Genomic DNA, 22849 nt, shown 5'->3' with positions numbered 1-22849 from the left:
AAGAAAACCTTCAACGAATGGAATTTTGAATAAGACAAAGTAAATGGAAATAAGGTAAGATATAAAATTAATGAAAAAAGACCCGAGACGAGCAATAAAATAAAATGGCCTAAATAATGCAGAGCAAAGAAGGCGAACAAACGCAGCAAAGTCTGAGTGTTAGATCAACTTCGGCGCCGCAAAAAGGGATTAGCTGAAAGCCCTTCTTGATAGACCGAGTTTTAAACTTTCACAAAGAGCCAATCCAATATACCAGCCTCTCCACTAGTCTTTCATCAATCTCGTCAACTTTTATAATAAATGAAAATAAGCATAATCAACAATCTTTTTAATATAGTAAATTAAATAATATAGGTACTGTCTGTTAAGACATTTTAAGCCCCACCTACCATCTCATGGAATTATTAACACGGTTTATATTATTATAATATTGTAAAAAATGTGCTCACATTCACCTCAGAAAACGGAAAATAAACACCCATTTCACACTCAACTAATAATGTTGTGCGACCATTGTTTGCTGACGTGTATATGGAAAATCGTCGTGCGACTCTATATCGCGCGATAGTAGAAATGGAAATATTTCTATTCTATACGACCAAGTAAAATGCCGCAGCCGGCAACCATCTCTATATTTTAAAATGCGTCAAAATACAACGGGTCAAGAACGATCAAATTACAATATTATCTAGCAGAGTATGTGAAGAATCGAATATTATGAAAAAATATCACAATGACACACTTTTTTATGACACACTATACTGTAGCATTTTTTTTTATAGAAACAATTCATTTGTTTATTTGATCTGAGCACAGACCACATTGACTATGACTGATCACGCATGATGCAGCCGGTACAGCGGGATAACCGCTCTTTATCGCATCCCGGGGCGTTTCGACCGCTGTCTGCCCGAACGCCTTTACTTGCAACCGGTAAAACATTTGTGTATACAGACTAATAATAAAATTATAAATCAAGGGTTCTGTTTGATGGCGCGGTCGGTGGCAAATGAACAGCGGCGAATACTTCTCATATAGAATGGCTGAACGAACCCTGGATATTTAAAATAAGAAGATACCTGTTCCGTATGTATAGGGTAATCGTAGATGGTAATATTTGGAGAAAATTTTAGAGCAATTTATTTAATTATAATTAAAGATTACATACTCTATAGTACAAGTTACAATAATATGCTGGATAAAGAGTAATGTTGAGCAACCCAATAGAGCATAGTAGAAAATATAAACCAAATTTCCTGAGTTTTTAATATATCTAAATAGTATTTTTTAATTATTCGTATGTTTATAGAATATTACATAATAAGTACTACGTAATAAAAATACCTAAATTTAAAACCCTTAAAAGCATAATAAAAAAATTGACCGAGTGGAATTCGAACTCACATCTTTCACTTACTGGACGAATGCTATAATTATTTTATCTATCGATCCCCCTATAACTCAAGCAAATCAGTTCACTAAGTTATGTATGTTTTTGAGTTGTTACCAAATTATGTATTTTAAATCATGGAGATATTGAGAACATATCGAAGGAAAATATAATTCATATTAGAATATTGTTATACTAGGCACCTTGTTTTTATTTTGAATGTCATGAAAAATATATTTGATTATAATGTAGGCATCAAATTAATTTGTTAATGCATACACATAATATTATATAAAAGGAGAACTACATCCGTATTTATGTTTCGATTAAATAATCTAAAAACGTTGGAAGGTGAAGATCAAATATTAATTTATCTAATATCTGATTTTTTTAAATTATATGCGTTGTAAATGAGAACCCTACCATTATTCTTAGTATTTAACTGTATGCCCTTAATAAGTACATTATAAATCGATTGCATCAATCAGTTGTTTGTTCTCCAAAGATGCAAAATTAATGTTGCCGTTGATAATGTCAATTATTGGGAGGATGATAATTTTATTACATTCAACCAAGTTTCATCGAATATTAATTTAGTATCCACTTACTTGAGGTTTGACGGTATTATGGTAGACTTTGTTTTATAAGTTGGCTAACTTATAATATTTTCTTGTACATTTTTGTAATTCTGTATGCAATATCATTTTGGTTAATATTTGATTAATAATAATGATTATTTTCTTTGCGTTTCATGTGATATAAACATCTTAAATTTAGAATATTTTGCGATGTAAATATATTTATAAAGTTTAAATTTTTCATTTCATATAATTACAAGAAATGTTAATGCTGTGCAGTAAAGTATTTCTCTATAAAATATACTCATCTACAAAACAAAATTAATCTTTCCAACTAACATTTAAAAATTCAGAAGCTTCAGAACTTTTTTTATCCATGCATACAATCACGATAATACGTGTTTACACGTACATTTTAATATTATGGTCACGATAAAACGTACTGTCAATAGTAAATCCATGCACGTGTTATATTATTATAGTTTAATTAAAATATATCTGTTATATTATTTTTCACCTTTACATGGCGTTAGTAAGTGTTTCTACAACTTATTATTTTTATAAACAAAAATTAAATAAATATTGACGCAATATCCCAAAATATAATAATCGATGTCATATAAACCATGTTTCAAATGAAAGAGTCAAAATAAATCAAAAAGTGATCGATATCTTAATGAAATCGAATAATTTCGTGAAACGTTGAAAGCATGTTTCGGAATAGTGACAGTGAAACTATGCCATATAATTGGCATCCGCTGCTCACCTATGGCCCGCAACTGCGGGGGGTTGAACGAGGGAGGAATAGGGATCGTGGAGGCTCTACTACTCGCAGGTGGGGGTAAACCGGCAGCGCCACATAGCGGCGGTGTGTCGAGTCGGCCGGACGCCTATCAGACAGACGCCATACGCCGGGACGCGCCGGTTACAGAGCCCGCGACGCTCCAATTTCGACGTCGAATTTCTCGACAGTGGTACCGGTTCGCGAGTTTTCAAAGTGACTGTGGTACGCGCTGTTCGCCAACTTATGCAAAGTTTGTTTGCTGCCTGCGCCTGACTTTCGTGTGAGGGTCTTTTGAAAGTGTTGTTTGATATAATATTATTGATGTTTTGAATGGAATAAACTGACCGTTATCGAAAAAGTAATCGCATCGAAACTTACAGAACTCTGGTAAGTTTCTCAAATATTTTTCGTAAATAATATTAAAACTTAAATCAGAATAATCATTTATACCACTATATAATATAGGCAACATTTTATAGAACAATAATTAGTAAAGTGTATTTCTTTTGAGTAAAAAATATATATTTATTTAATAAATACTATAAGAATTCACATTTTAATCATTATAATTATTTCATTAAATTAAAATTAATATTTATCTTAATTTATTTATTATTTTCAATTCTATTAAAGTGTGGTCTCACGTAAAAATGTCTTTTACGCATATTAATTTCAATTATTATAATCTTAATAATATGTTATATCTCAGCCTATCAATAAAATGCACATGGATGCATTTCTTAGCTAATTGAGGTTATCTGAATTTTTACTGTATTCTGTTACATATTTTCTTTAGATTTTAAATATTTACACCTGAAAAAGTGAACTATTTAAATTATTTATAGTAATTATTTCAGGAAGGCTTTGAACACAATCAACTGAAAACTTTTTAATTGGATATGTATCTTAATATTAAAATCATATGTATTACATAGAACATCATATTTATAATAATAATAAAATCAATTATTATATTTTACTAAATTAAACATATTTTTCAAATATGTAGCTGTTCATTTTGATTCATTTGCAATTTAAAATAGATTGAATACTTTTTGATCCTGAAGGTCTATTTATAGCAACTTGTTATTTCATAATATATTTCGGCTAGGTATGTACTATATAAGATTATTCAAGCACTCTTACATCTGAACCAACAGGGAAATTCTTATCCCTCATTTTACTTTGGGGCCTTATCGTTTTTCCCGCACCGACGCGGATCGCATTTATTTTATGAGACACTCCTTGAAGGTACTTTATTTTTTGTGAGAATCCTTATATTTTTTTATTGCTAGAATTTTGTTGACTACTATTTAACCTTCTGACCTTTTCAAATGCTATACAGTAAAATAGTATTTACCATATTATGAGATATACATTTAATAATGACAAATAAACAGTATACTAGAATTGTTATTATATAAATATTATAGTATACACTATATATTATAGAAATATGTAAGATATTTCAAAATATTCTAGTAGTATTTATGTTTCAAATTATCATGATTAAGCATGTTTTAATTTAAAAAGCGTAATCAATATTTATATACATTATCTTTTTTAACAAATTCTAATTCATTAACAAATAAAAACTTTTTCTCTATTAAAAATTTAATATCATTGTACAAAACCCTTCCATATCAGTAATTTCTGATAAATATAACAATTAACGTGGGTACTTAAAAGTTATGGTGAAGTCTCAATCCATTAACAACATCGGTTCTTAATTATTACGAATAATAACAAGGTTTGTTGGTATTCATGAAGTCTGGAAATCCTAAGTCGTTTTAACCTGCTTCTTCTACAGGTAATAGCTATTGGCGCTCGACGCCAATTGATTGAATTTATTGTTCACCAGGTAGTTAATGATATAAATTGAGTTTTCCAGGTTTACGAATGCCAGTATATAGTATAGAATTTTGTTGAAAACAACATTAGTTATATGTAACCCATTTGGGTATAACATTTTAAAACCAAGAAACAAAACACATATTTTGGATAAACATAAAATGTTTGCAGATAATTTTGATTTTCAGATCTAAATATAAGTTACAAGTTTTTATTGTAATCTACGTTTAAAAACAAAGCATAAACTCGATATATTAAAATAAAACTGGCAACAATTTATTTATATGAATTACCGGGGGAGGGGAATAAATGACGCTGAATAAACCCTTCTATAATAATATATAGACGGAGCCTCAACAAATTTAATGAAAGTGAAGCTAAACAAAAGTTACTGAGCTTATAATTAAATTATCTGCAAGACATATTATCTGAATTGTATTTATACCTCAATTTTAGATTTGGTCAATTCCATAATTATGTCGAGCGTACATATTATATTGCCAAGATATACCCTGAAACTTTTAAAGTGAGTTTACAGTGATAGTGTGTGTATTTGGGTATGTATGTGTGCTTATTTGTGGATTTGTTATAAAATAAAAAGTGGTAGCATGTAAGAATATTTGTTTAACTAATATCACTTATTAAATACTGGTAGTTATTATTGATATATCTCCATTAAATTCCCAGTATAGACGATTTTATACTTCTTCAATATAATATTATTGATTATTATGTAATGATCTATTATTGGGGCTTTGACTATGTATACACCTATTGATTGTAGTATTAGTGATAAGGGTTTTTTACAAACACTAATTCAACTATTTACTATTTGTTGGTTATATTTTTACTATGATTCTTGACTTAATAGGTAAGTATATGATAAAATTTTTACTTAATTTAATATATTAATTTTTTATATAAGTTAGAATTCATTAAGAATTTTTTTCGTTTTCAGTGTGTATTTACCTTTTGGTCAGTGCACATAGTGCTGATTAATGAAGATGCCGAAAGGCGAAACCAGGGTTGCAAAAAACGACTCAAATGGAATAGTAAAAAACTTAAATCCATTAGAATATTATAAATAAAAAAATACACTTAATCTATGAAATATTAAAAAACTTCTACTAGGTATATCTTTAAAAAAACTTAATGATCAACATAATTAAAATATTTTTATCAATAAAATGAGACCCTTTAACTAATGCATATTTTATAAAGATTTTTAGTCGTAAGTTAACTTTCAAAAATTTGTTACTTATAATATTTTTGGATACATCGTATTGATAAATTAAAACACGTTCAAATGGAAATTATCAATAAATTGTAATGAAATGCAAACTATATCTTGTGCTACTAGATTTATTCAGGTGTCATAAAATTACATAAACTAACACCGAAAAAGCTTGAACGCTTGATTTGTTTGTCAGTACCAGACATCAGACAAAAAAAACTTACGTGAATATTAGAAATGCAAACTATTTTTATTAAAACAATGAACCGTCATTGTTTTTATTATTCAGATGAATAAACACACACTAACATATTGAATGTTATGCGTATATTAGAATAATACATCAAAATAGACTGCCAAAAATGGTGCCAATTTTTATAATATTAATTTATATTTAGCTATCAATTCAAGCATACTACAAAAATCAAATGTCATCATCAAATGTTGTAATAGAAAAAGGCCATGTTATCCCAATGTATATTATGTGTGTTGAGTATCGCAGAAATATCTTTACAGTTTTGATTATAATGAGAATTTACGTTTTAGAAAGAATTACCACGAAACCATAATTATTGCAAATGTAAGCCGAATGATACTAGGAAATATGCTTTTGGTGTTTTTAATCATTAGTCGCTTTTTTACGAGGATAAATATTCTTCTTTGTATTTCCGCCTTCCGTATTTGATCATCTTTAATATTTCCATTTTCGTCCGAAAGCATTTTCATTTTAATTATTTACATTATGATGAAATACGGGATATTATTTTTTTTTTTTTCAAAAATTATTATTTTTGCAAGCGAGAGAGATAAAAACGCAGACAGGCGTAACACCTATTATAAGTCTCTGACATACTACGGGAGAGAAAAATTATGTATAAGTAACAAATTATTCAAGTTTTTTTCGTGGCACATGGAAAGATTTCGCTTGAGAAATGTGAAACGTTAGGAGATTTGGAATGTGACAGGGTAAACACTATTCACGGGGGGGGCGTAAAAACTTATTATGTAATTCCATCTAATATAACTGAAATAAAATATATTTTTCTGAACAGTATTATTCTTTTCCATATTCACACATATAATATATTTCTTTATAAATCACCATATTTAAAATAAAAGCCAATAGCAATGAGATCGTTATCATCATCATCATCATCGTAACTGTCATCTTTATTATTTTGTAATAGTTAATCTATCAGTGTTTTTATGTTTACAATTGGGTATCAATAATTTTATAGTTGTATTATTTTCACAAGATTTATTGATTTACTGTCGATTAATAATGTGTTTTCACATATTATAGCATCGTCATCAGTAGAATATAATATATCCTCTCCTATAATATTCAACTCATCCCAGTATTGTATACATGGCCCCCACAAAATGGTTGCTGAAAGGGCTCCAGCCTGGGGGCCTAAGTTTAGGGGGCCCACGTGGCAGGTCGACTATTTAAGTGAGATAAACACACATCACAAATTTTGCTGTAATAGTAAAATAAGTCGCCTGCGGCGCTATTTTATTTTCAGAATTTTAACATTTTTAAATAGCTATGTGGGGAACATTTGGGGAACACTTCTGAAGAACATTACACTGCCCTTAACCTTAGAATTGCCGGTTACGCCTCCAGCATTTGGCATTCCCGAGTAAACTCCTTAACTCTCGTGAGACGCGCACTACTAAGCGGGCAGCGACTTGCGCTGATCTCGCTTACCAAAGCCTACCGCACAACTTCTACTGACGCGCTTGCCGTACTCGCGGGGGTGCTACCCCTCGATCTGCACGTCCAAGTCAGAGGATCGATCACCCTCCTCTTGAGGGGGATCAGCACAATACTCGCCGGTGTCCATCTGACACCACCGCAGAGATCCGAGGACGTTCCTTACAGGAAGACTGTAAGTGACATTGTGTACAAGACCGCATTTGCGGCATGGCAGGCGAGGTGGACCGCCTCCCCCAAGGGGCGGCACACTTACCGTTTTTTTCCAGACGTATTCTGCAGGCACCAAACTAGAAGACTCCAACCTTCGCACTGGATTAGCCAGTTCCTCACCGGCCATGGCAATTTCGCCGCCAGACTCCACGAGTTTGGCTTGATAGTAGATGGGCCGGGTTGTACCTGCGGGCATGACCACCAAGATGTTGAACACATCCTCTGGGATTGCCCGCGTATGGAATTCAAACGAGCGGAGCTGTTTGCCAGGGTCCGTCCTCAGACGGGCCCAATTGGTCATGGAGATCTGGTAGCAACCGAGGCCAACTTTGCGGCATTTGAGAAATTTGCAGCGTCGTATGGGGAGCGGGATAGTCCCGACTCTTCTGTAGACTCATCCATTTTAATTCTTGACACTCAGTATGCGGGTACACAAAGCGCTTAACGTCAGTGGACAGCAGAGCCAGTCCAAAAACAAACATTTTCTTTCTTAACTTTCTTCTTTAAGCACTACGGTGCATGGTTGCAGCATCAGTCCCGTGCGGTTCCGTCTCGAAACGGAATGAGCACTTAAAATCACTTCTTTCAGACACGTTTAAAGCGTCATAGAAAGCGGCCGTGCATATCCACGGTTGTGCATATATGACGGGTGGTGGTGGGCACTTTAACGTATGCCCTTAACCTTAGCGATAGATAGGGGGCTCGCTACAAAATGTGAGGGCAATGATTGTGTGTTACATTTTCACGTACCTACATACTCACAACTTAACTTTCCGTTGATCCAATGATCGCTAGGTTTTGGGTACATTTTAAAATTTGTCTTAGATCCATTCTTCATTCAGGTGTAACGCTGCGGATTACCGATGACCGACCGCGCCATGAAACAAAACTATTTATTTATAATTAGCCTGTCTACACTAACGTTTTACTTGCCGCGTGACCAGGCATTTGGAAAGCGGTCAGAACGCATAGGAAGCATTACTAAGCGGTTCCCCCGCTACACTGGTTTGGTAATGTCATTGCGCCACAGTTCGTTTTCTGTACTTTAGCCGTGTTTTGATAGCCACGTGTAGAATGCAATATTTAAATGCGCTTAGTAGCCTGTAATTCGCAACGTTTCACCTACTCACACAACACCCAATAGGTACAACTAAATATAAAAAAAATCTAGTGATTATTTCTTTTTTCGACTGTGTGTCCTGCTTATGTCAATATATGGTGTTTAGCAAACTATATTACATCGTATACCCTTGTTTGTTCACTAATCTAATAGTTTTATTATTTAGTCTTACGCATTATACTCATATGTCATAATGACCCAAACTACGCCAATCCAAATTTCTGGACCTTATTTTGAGACTGCAAATTTTTCAACTGACATGTGTGTATTTAAGGTCCTACTCAAAAGTATTTATTATTTTTCTACAGCTTTCTTACTAATTAACATATTCTTGCTTCATCTATAGATCAAAAAACAACGTATTGTTATTATTGATGTTATTCGATTATATCTCTAAAAATATCTCTTAAAACAACGAATCTGCTATTTTTAACCGCAAACACAACAAAGTTGTCTTTACGACAATAAATACTTGTATAAATAATATATTTTAATATATTCACTTTCCAGACAAATTATCTTAGGCCACCATTTCTTCAAACCTACACGATTACTCAGTCACGCAGATCAAGAAATATTGCCCCACCCACTACACAAAATTCTCCTCGCAACATTCGGACAAAATAAATAAATATTAAATCGAGAACGTCTCTCAAAAAGGTTTGTAACAGTTTTAAGTTGGCCTATATCGGCCATGTACCACAACAATAAAATTGATTCGTTCATTACCATTTATTAAAACGTATTTTAAATTATGTTAGGGGTTGGTTGCTTAATAAGATTTATTATTTTATCATTAAGCTAAAACTACCTATAAAATATTGTTATCATGTTAATCTAACAAAACGACATCAGGTATTCCATTTGCTTTTTAGTGTTGATTACAATTACAAATATACAGTTAAATAAACGTATTACACATACATAAACACCGCGTTATAAATATGAAGAGCAAAATTGTTTTTACCTATCAAATTTTGACCATAGTAGATTTATTCAGAATAAAAATTACTCATACCTTCTCAAAAGCATGCGCATTTAGCAAAATATTTGTGTACAACATTTTCATTTAATATTAAATATTATCTATATTTTCTAATCCTGGATCTGGCAAGTATACATATTGTTTTTCAATTTGGGTATGAGTCAGAGTATGGACCTAATAGGTTGAGCAAGTGGCTTACATTCATTTCTCGTAAAAATAAAATATGTTAATACAAATCTTTACTCTGTGGAGGTCCATATTATGATCTTATTGGGATTGAACATGGGTCGAAAAAATAATTAACATTGTATAATATTATATTAACTAAGTATATTTTATTGGTATATAAGTAAGAGTTTCTCATTTACGGCACTACCACCCTTGACCTTCTTCAAAATCTTCCTCTATCCTGGACGATCCAGCGCCTACACTTTCCAGTTGCTTTGACCGAGCATTCTTCAATATCATGTAGTGCAGTTCAACCATCTCAGGTTAGGCCGTCCATGTCTTTTCTTGTCATAGAGGATTGCGTACATAGCCGTCTTGCTGGTACCTTCTCCAGCATTTTATGCACATTGGCAATCCAGCGCAGTCTCTGCATTTTCATAAACCACCTGATTTTTTCGCCTCCATAAAGTGTGTACAGCTCCTCAATATACCTTTACCGAAAAATTACATCTTATTTAACAGCATAAAGATTCTACTCAAAACTCTTCTTTCAAATATGTCCTGATTTTTTACATTGGGAAAAATGATCATGTTACGAGAAAAAAATATTATCTTATTTCCCTTCAAATTCTTATAAATTCTGATCAAAAGTAAAATAGTCTCGCAATAAAAAAAATGGTCTGTGACAAAATTCTACTTGCTTCTTTTCAAAATTAAAAAAAATCTATTTTGTAGATCAAAAAATACACATTTTTTAGACACTATATTATTGTAGGTATATTATTTTTAATCTCCAAAATTATTAAGGGTTTATTGAGGGAATTCCTGCTTTAGTACATACCGACTAAGGTTTTCGCAGGTTGCTGTGGGGATCCTACCGGCAAAAATTTGGCTCATTATGCCATTTGAAGAAGAAAACAAGATACATTACGTTAAACATATTTTAACAAAACATCTGCAAAATGCTACTTTATCTTCTCTGTCCTCAATCATCCAATACCTCAGAGTAATAATATATAATGAATATTCTAAGCAATAAACATAGATACATCCCAATGCGGTAAATAAGTTGGTAGGTAAGTTGTGGCAAAAATGTCAAGCCTCATCGAAGGTAGGACGGAATATATAAATTATTCGGTACAGATCACAAATTAAGGATTCCTCTTCGATTTTTTGTCTCTCTCTTTTTATTTAAAAGAAATCTCCCTGTTTGACTTGCCGCCAGGGATGCGGAAAATAATATGCAGGAGGGTATATTATTAAAACAGTGACGGTGGTTCACTTTTCTTAAACAGTATATTATTAAAACTTGAAGCTATTTATAATAATATATATATCAATAATCTGTCATGTTATTTATAAATTATTAAACATTATTTAAAGACAATTGAAAAAGTATTTTTTTATACATTAATTTTAATAATTAGGACTATGTTGTGACTTTATTATTTACTTGTGTAAGTTCAATAATGCACATCTTAAGCGCCGGCTAGACACACATGCTTTATCATAAGCTGATCTGCAAAAACCGGTTTGTATCGGGAAGCCCGTGTGTATGGACGGGAAAACTGTAGCTCGCGCAAACCGAAGTGCTGTAAAAGTGTTCCGTATTTTTTGCACAAACTAGATCTTCATTTTTGAGTTCCTCACAGATGAAGATCTTTGCATTCCAACGTACATGTGACTGAATGTATTAAGAAGCCTTCACTTGGGAAGGTGACTTCTTTCTGCGTTGACCTGCAATAAAATTGAAATTCTTCTATAAATATAAAAAATTAGAAAATCGTATATACCTAATACAACATCACAAGAAGAATCAAAATTATTTTGATTAGAGTATCATTCAATGGAAGCTTTCCAGTACATGTGGTTCTGGCAGGATATGATTGCCCTGCAATAAGTTAGCCGTCTAAACTTTTATAACTGTCTATATCGCTCTATAAGTTAATACAACCAAGAGAGGTGCTGTTAAAACATATCACTTATTGAAACAATTACAACTAATTTATTTAAATACATGAATATGAGAAACTACCCTCGATAGCCGCCGATAGCAGTGTTATGTGATAGAGGCGCAGTGAAGAAAAAAAATTAATATCATCGATTCCATTCGGTAATGAATAATAATACGATAAAAAAAGAAAATGTTGTACATAATAATATTAGGTTTATTATTAATAATTTACTTTTCATTATTGATGGTCGGGATCTATATTTCGTCAGTTTTTAAGACACGTGACTAATATATTTTTTACTTAAAAATTTTAATCCCATATTATAAAAAAAATACTCAATTCTACTTTCAACCGATCGACGCAAGTCGCAATCTCACAACAAAATCAATTAAAAATATATATTTAGTTGTCACAATATCTATATGCCTCTTAGTTTTAATGTAATGTAATTCTAAAAAGATCACTTCAGTAACAAGTAATTACTTCAATAAGTGATTTTTCAAGTGCCTTAATTTCATGTGTTCAGGAATTTCAGATATGAATAATCTCAAAATATTAGCACTTACCAGAAAATCTATACTCATCTACAATTATTTTTCGGAAAAATCAGACTAAATACATATTGGCTCTGAGTTATAGATATTATAGATATATTCTAGATTGAAATACACCTTAACTCGCCAGCTTATGATGAAATATAATATAGTAATGTATATATTATTATCAGTGAAATCATATTGTATTTATGCCTAGCATAACCTACCATAAATTGTGTGCCGTTATTATTTGATACTTTAGTATACGCCACAAATATGGCTAATAAATTCAAAGTCACCCTCTCGTTATGTAAAGCTCAGTAGTGTGAGCCAAATCGAGTGGTTTGTGAGTGAACGATAATAAAACTAAGCCCACGAAAAATGTTACGTACAGCTACTCATAGGTGGATAGGTGCCCTACAATGGAAGTATGATAACTTTTAGTATTACACAGTTTTAATATTGTTCAATTGTGTTAATATCCACGGAAAGAAAATTTTTCTTAGTTGTCTCATAGATATTGGATTTTTTTGGCATATATCGGCAGTAGTATGTCTGGCATAAGCTAGTTTGGTGATGGTTCATTTAAATATTCTAAATAATTATAGTTCGTCATATTTAAGAGGCTATATTTGAATTATACATGATGTATAGCATAGCTACGTTGTAGCATAATAGTGTGATTATTTTGTTCGGATATATGTAGATTAAACAGGTTTCTTGTTCAGAATGATCTAAGTATAAATTGTGTTGAGCTGCATACTGTTTCCGACAGATGCGGGCAATAATAGTGTGAACTTTACTATAATTAACGAATCTATAGTGCGAGCAAAGTTGTGGCCAATTTAAATGTTCGCTTAGTAGCCTTTTTTCATTTTCATCGTGCGCAAATATTAAGGGAATGAGACAACTGGGCGCCATGATAATTGGGCGCTGCACTGTCGAATGAAATAAATAGACGTTCCTCTTTTCTCGTTGGAAATTAAACATTTGCACAAATAAATCATTATTTACGTGTGCATATTTAATTTTTCACCAAGTATTTAATAATAATATAGTAATTTAAATATAAATAATAATATTAAATATATATTTTTAAAGTACCTATAATTCAGGAACGTTTACTTATTTTCGAATTTCATTCGATTACGTGGAGCCCAGTTGTCCCGCTGCCGTATCGTCTTTAGACCCAATATTATAATATGTTCGAACATGTTTGTGATGCAGATGGTTATTTTGTATTTAATACCAAAATTTGTGTAATGATTATTTTTTTCTATAATCCCTTACTTCACTATAGTGTAGGTATATATCATTATCATTGTTATATCTATATACGAAGCCATGCAACAATGATATAATTATAATATGATATTATATGTATGAAAAAGCAAGGACATGGTTACTAATAATTCTGAAATATGATATTATAGTTATATCATTGTTGCATGGATTCGTATCAGTTCATAGAAATGATGCACTAAAGTCACCACGACTCGCTACCAGAAATTAGTACCATCTGAATATATACACTTTATTTGAAAGGGTATTATTTTTAATTAATAATACATACGATAAGAGGTGCGCCACTGTATACTCCATAGATATTTACCGGTGAGCAGTAAAAAGTGCCCGTTCTCTTTTTGTCTTTGATCGGAAATCTTTACCATCGTTCACGTGAACACAAAAAAATGCGATTTCTTTGACGGTCGCATCATTGAATAATGTCGATTTGTAAAAATCTTCCGATGGCTGGTTACTTCTCAACAAGAGTTATGAGAACAGGCAAAGAATAATCAAAGAATTTCATTGTGAACTGAGCTAGCTATTTGATAAGAGATATATTTTCCGAGACGTATATAACTCCTTTTTGATATATAATATTTTAATATTCATAAATAAATACATTAGGTGAAATAAAATAAAATATATAATAATTTTCAATTCTAGTTCGATATGCAATTTGGTATTATAATCTGGTCACCAGAGAGGGGGACGTAGTATTGTCGAGGGACAAGGTTTTTTTAATCGATACTCATTTTACATACATAATTTTTAGTTAAAATTTGTCGTAATTAAGTATGGTACCTTTACCGTAGATATGTGCATGAGCGCAAAAACGAGAGATGCAGGTTCGATTCCTACCGGGTGGGGGGTGTCTTACTTTTTTAAAGTTTTTTTCTATTGGTTATAATATATTATTTTCTCAGAAGTATTTTCAAAATTATGTATGTTCAATAATTAGAATGTTACATTCTTAACTATTGTGAATTATTCGTTGAATAAAAAAAGTAGTTAATCAAAGATTCTCATTTAGTTTTTCTGTTGATTACGAATATGCTGGGTGCTATTTTAGCATATTTGAGCAAATGACGCCATCTTGGTAAAATGGCGGCACGCTGGATTGATTGGCGAAATATTAAGGTTCTGTAAAATTGCGTGGCAGTGACGAGCTTGGCATCGAGAACAGGAAATTGAGCTTGAGAAATTCTTCATCTGGCATTGTATTAAAATAAATTAGTAATGATACAAAGAATCAAGCAAGATTATTTGCTTTATTTTATCAATACAAGTCAAAAAAATGAGAAGATAAGCGAGTGTTAACATACATTTCTCAAATTGTACCAAACCTATGAAATATTAAAAAAAAAAAATACCTGTAGACTCCAACGATCTTTATTTCATCTTAGAATAAAATTTCTGTAAGGATGACGATTAATGAAATATTACCCAAAAACTATTGTTGGCCACCGTTTTACCAATATTACCAAGACCAACACTCAGCACATTCGTAACCAGCGGGAAAAAAACTGTGTCAAATTTGATCCCTAGACACTAGGTGACTTTTATTTTTAAATAATTTAAAAAAATCACATTAAAGTTTTACGTTATTTCCAAAACAATACTTTAATTTCGTCGGAATTTTTAAAAATTTACAATCCAAGGAAAACACTCTTAGTTTTATCCTGACAAGACTACTGTTAATTATTTATAGCATAAAAAATCTAAAAAAGGCAGGCATCGAATGTTTATCTTAAACAATCTCCATACACTAAAAAGCGTTCTGAAAGAGAAAAAAAAGATTGAAAACTACTGATTCACCACGTGTTTTAGAGAAATGAGATACATTTTCATGGGTTTATATGCGAATCACATGCTCGTCCTACTACAGTTTTATAAAAAAAAATGGTTGTTATTATTACAAAAACATCATTTAAATTTGATTCATATATACCAACAATCAAAATACCAAAATCCAGAGGTTATCCTGCTGAATATGATAAATTCGTCTATCCAGCGGGTTTCAGGCAGCCTCGTCCCTGTGGTCGTTTCGTGCCCCTTGGGTACTACTGTATGACTGCATTTTTGCCCAACGGTTGCGCACTCGCTGAGCGAATTACATCACAATATCTAGTAAATTTTTCTGCTTTTTTATCTGATGGTATTTTTTGTCATTTTCCACGCTATGCCCAACATACCTACATATTTCCATGTTACGTTACATAAGCTAAATTGTTTAAAAGAAATCTTAAAAAATATGTACAATAATGAAAGTGATCAAGATATATCAATATAAAAAAATTCAATTTTGATCTCATCATTGAAAATATTACTTTTGCAAAAACATTGGCTTGTTTTATACAGTTATATCAATAATTATTCAGTACCTACTCTTCTCTTATTATTTCCGGTCTGCAAAAGTTATACAGGTCGTATATGCTTGACGAAATATTATAAAGTTTTTATTACCTATATAAATACACGGAATGCCACTAGAATTTTCAAAATTCCATCCATTCTTGTCTACATTTTCTTGTAGTATGCGGAGGGTTGGGGTGGGGTGTAAAAATTCCCGCCAAAAGCTCTCAGACGTTTCATCGGGTCGTTCATTACGCGGGACAAATTTCGCCGTCTCATTGGTAGTTATACAGCGTAGTTTGTGAGGGCCCGTTTCCTCTTTGCGCACCCCCTTTTTCTCCCTCCTACATGCGGCAGCAGAGGCACCTAGGGGTGGCAGAGATGAATTTACGAATAGGTGACCTAATAACTAAATTATGTCAGGTAAAACTTTCACTGCCTGCCTATATTTTGGCTAAAGTTTACTTTGATATAGTTATATCTACGATCTAGTGTCTACATATAAAAGCAAATAGCTTGAAGGGGATTATTATATTATGTTATTAAATTTCATTATACAGTAAACATAATTTTGTTATATCATTTGATATCCGTAGACAAACCATGATGGTTTTGAATAATTCTATGCATATACAAGTATGTTGGAGAACATATTACACGGGTGGTACTCCAATCTCTAATATCTTCAAATACTCACTTGTATGTTACATCTATCATCTTCTTAGTCCATATTGGAGCATATGATCGCCAAATATCTTCTGCAAAATTTCTTATTGCATTTTCCCAAGTCATACAGTCATACCATAACTTCATCGCGTAAACTTAGTGAATAATCCATATTTGTAGCTACAAATAATCATGAATTCGATGTTATCAGTACGCTTGCTTTTGTAGCTTTTTTACTACTCTCATACGTTTTTAATATTGTCTTCATTGTTTCATTAATATTTCACGTAAAAACATTCATATTTTTAATTCATTTACATACCAACTTATGTACGAAATGTGATAAATGGTACCTGCCAATTTTTTTGCAAACTTTGTACATTCCTTCGGAACCTTAGTTAAGACTGACGTAAACGGTCAATAAAAACATCAGAAAAATATAACAAACAACTTACTGACAATATAATATAGTACTTATTTTTTATAATATATATTATTTACATAATTATATTAATACCTACGGAAGCCAAGCGGTATCGTCTCGTCTTATGATTTTGTTGGTCCTAGGTTTGAATCCTAGGTATTGAAAATACATAATATATTGGTTTTCAATATATTATGTAACGGCTCGTCTTCCGTGAGCGACGTCGGCGAAGTGATGAGCGGCCTGCGCAACTCAAACGTATAACCATATAAACGTACAACCAAAAAAAGACTATTTACGAACATTTTCACACATGGTTATACGTTTGAGTTGCGCGTACCGCTCAACGCTTCGCGCGACTTCGCCCACGTAAAACGACCCGTTAGAGTTAAGAGTATGGACTTAATAGGTTGAACGAGTGGCTAACATTCATTTCTCGTAAAAAAACGGTTAACATACCCTTCACTCTATTTGACCCATAATAATATGATAAGATCGAACATGGTTGAAAAAAATAATTGTTTACATAGAAATATTTTATTAAACTATTGCATTGTATTGTTTTGGTAAGCGAAGGTTTCCAAGAATTTCATTACAATTAATAATCGATTAAGCCTAAATTTAGAGCACACGTGGACCCAAAGGCACTAATTACAGGCCTGAAACATTTTGAATCCGTCACTGATGGAGTGCATCGTCCCCCTTTCCACCTGCTATCCCTCACCCAGGTAGCTTGTTAATTTCTCAATTCCTCCCTACACTACGCCTGAGGGTAAGCCTTAAGTAATTACTCGCGCATACCTTCAACGTCGTTATAGGATCCACCTGCCTGGAGAGAAAATGAGTATCACCATTTTCCATGTCACATCTCGCCGTATAGCCCTTGCTTCCCTCTCTATGTTTCTTCTTCTCCCTCTCATCCCTGAAAAAATTGATAAGACATTTTTGTCAAGCGGTTTGATATAGTGAAAAAAATTAAGTGGTCGATCAATTACAAACGAAATTAGAGTGCTCATAATAGACAATTAATAAAAATTCCCAAGAATTGAAAATAAAATTTAATTTATCATTGAACTAGAAAAAAAATTAAAGTAGGTAGTGTATTTTAAATTTGGCATATTATTTTCAATTCAGATTACATTAAACTGTCACTGTCAAAGTCAATTTACATGACGTCTTCTTCAAAACAAAAGGAAAATATAAATTATATAAAATTTTACATATTACTTTATTAGACAATAGCTCTTTCGATTGTCAGACCGTTATGGAATTCAATCAAATATATGTTCGAGTAATGTCTGCTTCAGAGAAAGCACACGATGAATCAACTCATATGAAGTGGTAAAAAACAATAATTACACGTATGGGTGATAATAAAAAATCTCTCTTTCACTATATCAGATCTGTAATGGCTCTAATGTGTCGCTTCAGATGTCAGAAAAGATAACATCATATTTTTCGGCGTGTATTCAACGTTACCTATAATTTTTCAATTATTCATGCGGATCATAGACTTATCTGAATTTCGTACCAAAAATATCTTCAGAAATATTTACAATTTTCGCATAGATAAATGAACTGGTCAAATTATTATGTAGCGTTAAAGAATAATTTGATGACATTCGTACTGTGAAAGATGGAAATAAGAAATGAAAGGAAACAAAAATAATGGAAGGAAGAAATGTGAAAACTTTGTGGGTATAATAAAATGTCAGTTTATATTTCATAAAATGTAGCCAACAAAATATCTGGTGTGTGTCTACACCTTAGAAGGAACGTTGCTTGCAGCATCTCATTAAACTTGCATTTTAGTGGACATGCCTTGCATATTTATTAAATAGAATTTCCATACATTGTATTAAACCGCAATATTTGTAGGTTTGGTCGTCATACAACTCTTTTCTCAACGGTAAAAAATACACAGAAACATTTTAAATTTTATTTTTACAAATAATATGTTGGTTTGCGTTCGGGATAGTATTTTGTCTACTAAATACTAGTACGTTGTATCCAGGTAACGCATGAGAATTCGGCGTGACAACTTTCTGTCAACACGGGTTCAAAACAAGATATCTTCACCTTACAATTTTTCGAAGTAGGTCTTACCAATAAACGTAGATAATATACAACAGACAGCAGCTAATGTGTGTCTGTAATCACGAGTATATAAAATAAGCTTTCAGCGATCTGTCTCTGAAGTAAACCTAATCACTATTTTATTCATATTATAATCAGTGAATTTGTGTAAAGCTTGTTAAGTTTCTGCAAGAGACAGCTTATTTTAAGTGCCTGGAATTCATTTACTAGAAATTAGCAATCAGACTATCAAATGAACGGCTACATAGTCAATGTTACATTTTCATTAAATTTAAAAATTACAAGTAATAAAAAATTAATCGTTATTTTACGTTAGCATTTAATAAAAAAAATATATATATTACAAATCAATATCGTCGCACCCACTATTATAAACCATCGTACAATAAATAACTCTGGCGATTATAAAATAAACGTTTTTATAGTGGAGTAGGTATCCAAAACTGGGCTTGGAGGTTCAAACTAACTGGGTTAACGTAAAATCACAGAAACACTATTAGAAAAATCCTACAAAAAATCTTGGACCTAGTGTGATTCTTATACTTATCTTCCAATTCCCGGGTAAATGACCCTTAACAATTAATGAAACTACCAACTCAAGTTATGCATTAAAAAAATGTTGTTGGCAAAGTCTTGAATAAAAAATAATTAATGAAAAAAAGAAGATATCCATTGAAATTTAATCTAATGCGATGTTAAAACTCTAGTCTAAAATTAGTATTGAAATAAGCTATTGTAAAATTTGAATGTCTAGCGTAATGTGAAATGTTATATTATACATCTCAAAATACCCACCTTAGCTTTAACATACGTCAGTATTAAAATGATAGTCACATGCTTCCTTTAAACGCGCCATTTCCAACATATTGTATAATCGATCCTGACCGCGGTTACAATGTACTAATTCTATCTTTTTTATTCTCTTTTGCTCTTCTCCGTTTTTTCATACGCAAGTATGTATGTATAAATTTCAATAATAACAGCGATAATCATAATTAGTATTATAATATTATATTGTTTACATTACGTATTTTTTTATATTTTTAGTTATTGCTATTTTTATACACTTTTACAATCTTACTAAGCTATTCTATTTTTGTATTGGTAAGTATTTATGTAACTGTATCAATGTAAAATTTTGTTTTCCTTAAAAAACAAATAACAATGATACTTAAAATAAATGAAAACCTAAAAAATAATTTAGAAAATATATAAATTTCCTACTAAATAATTTACGTTTGTATTTGTTGCATTATTTATCAAATAAACCATGTTATTATTTATGGCATTGAGTATTTTGACAAAGGGCTTTTTTTATTTCCGTGTTGTCTAATAATACCGTAATGTTACGAGCAATAAAGAGTTACTCAAAAGATTAATCGGATCATCTTTCTCGTATAAATCACGCAATTCTTCTACAAATGGAAATAAATTACACGAAAACACAACGAAATGGGTCTACCATATTGTATTTTCCCATCGATTTAATGAATTGAAAACACGTGTCACTTAGTATAAATGTTATCAACACATTGGTCAAGAAAATCGAAGCTTTTTTAAAGGGTTACAATTCTATGTAACTTGTACGAGGAAAAATTGAACAAAACAATGAGATTGGACTATTATTATTATATTATATTATACCTACCAGGCAAGTCCAACGCATCAATCGCGGGATAAATTTTGGCACCATAGAGTTTGGCACCATTATGTTTTAATAGGTATAACATTTTTTGGTACTGTTCGGTTATCAGGAATACAGCGGAAAACACATTTTGAAAATACCCGATATACTGGATTATTTGTTAATTTGGGTTAGTTTAGGTTAGGTTAGGTTAGGTTTGGTAAGGTTAACCTAAAAAATAATCCAGTTTATCGGGTACTTTCAAAGTTTGTTTTCCGCTGTATTCCTAATAACCAAACAGTACCCATTTTTTTTATTTATGTTATTAAGGTAAAGCATTAACCATTCTTATTTTTATTTTTTTAACTCTCCCATAACTGTAATGTTACCCTAAGTTACCCAGCCCATTAAACTGAAAATATTTCGGTTAATACGTACCCGTAATTTTTATATTTCGGCTATTTCTATAATCATTAATATTAAATTTATTTAAAATGTTATTATCAAACAATAATATTGTAATAATCAAATACCCGCAAACACAACAAACAATGTTTTAAAATTTTATGAATTACATCAAAACTACAAATTTTAAATATTTAAATCAACATCAATATTTCTGATTATCATTTTTTATTATGTATGCATTGAAAGTAATGGTTATTTGCTTAAGGGGGGACATGCTCGTCGAAGGTCAAAATTGAGTTTTTATTGTATATTCAAACCATGATCCTGGACACTCCTTAAACGTTGTAGATGATCTATTTATATAATTTTGAAGCCTTATTATCCTTTATAGTTATTTTAAACATTTGATGACTGCATGAAGTATTTTTATTACATCAAATAGTATTCTTTTAAACCTCTCGCTCTAATGTTTTAGAATATAGTCATATTTCGGTACATTACTGTGCAGTGGTGTTAAGATTTTTTACATTTATTAATTTTTAAACGCATTTATAAAACCATTAGCATAATTGATTACGAGATAATTTTTGTAAAATATTCACGATAAAAAATTATATTGATAATCTCTGTGATCCCAAATTTGACAAGAATTAGGCATTGTATTATTCAAAAAATCGGCAAGATTAACACATTTCAAGATGATTCTAAAGATATTTATTATAAGCTAAGTCTTTGACCATTCAAGTGTGATAAACATCTTATGAATAATGATTGCTTTATAATAATTATTGACCTAAGAATAAGGTAGTGCTTTTTTGAAATACGCCATTTCTTTTGTCATTCCCTAGTGGTTAAGCTACAACATACGGCCGTAGCCATAAATTGACAAACTATAATTGAAATAGGGAGTAAAATGATATTTACGCGCGTGTTTGAACATGTACCGTTTAAAAAAAAATAAAAAAAAATTCGGTTAGGTACATGTTCAAACACGCGCGTTAACATAATTTTACTCCCTACTTTAATTATAGTTTGTCATTTTATGGCTACGGCCGTATGTTGTAGCTTAACTACTAGGGAATGACAAAAGAAATGGCGTATTTTAAAAAAACACTACCTTCTTCTTAGGTCAATAATTATTATAAAGCAATCATTATTCATAAGATTTTTATCACACTTGAATGGTCAAAAACATAGCTTATAATAAATATCTTTAGAATCATCTTCAAATGTGTTAATCTTGCCGATTTTTTGAATAATAAAATGCCTAATTCTTGTCAAATTTGGGATCACAGAGATTATCAAAATATTTTTTTATCGTGAATATTTTACAAAAATTATCTCGTAATAAATTATATTAATGGTTTTATAAATGCGTTTAAAAATTAATAAATGTAAAAAATCTTAACACCACTGCACAGTTCTGTACCGAAATATGACTATATTCTAAAACATTAGAG

The 22849-nt window shown here is 31.4% G+C and overlaps 1 long non-coding RNA gene across 1 annotated transcript in view; it reads left to right on the top strand.

Moving 5' to 3' along the window:
* Positions 1–3050: 3050 nt before the first annotated feature.
* Positions 3051–22849, top strand: part of LOC147072354 (uncharacterized) — a 146658-nt gene continuing 126859 nt past the window's right edge. The window contains exon 1 of the long non-coding RNA XR_015070597.1: positions 3051–3139. This is a non-coding gene — a long non-coding RNA (uncharacterized LOC147072354). The remainder of the gene's footprint in view (positions 3140–22849) is intronic.

Source organism: Rhyacophila brunnea, unplaced genomic scaffold (assembly GCF_057557595.1).
Source record: "Rhyacophila brunnea isolate RB1 unplaced genomic scaffold, BYU_Rbru_1.0 scaffold_2, whole genome shotgun sequence".
Classification (NCBI taxonomy): Eukaryota; Metazoa; Arthropoda; class Insecta; order Trichoptera; family Rhyacophilidae; genus Rhyacophila; species Rhyacophila brunnea.
Note: the sequence above shows the minus strand (reverse complement) of the source record. Positions and strands in the feature narration are given on the sequence as shown.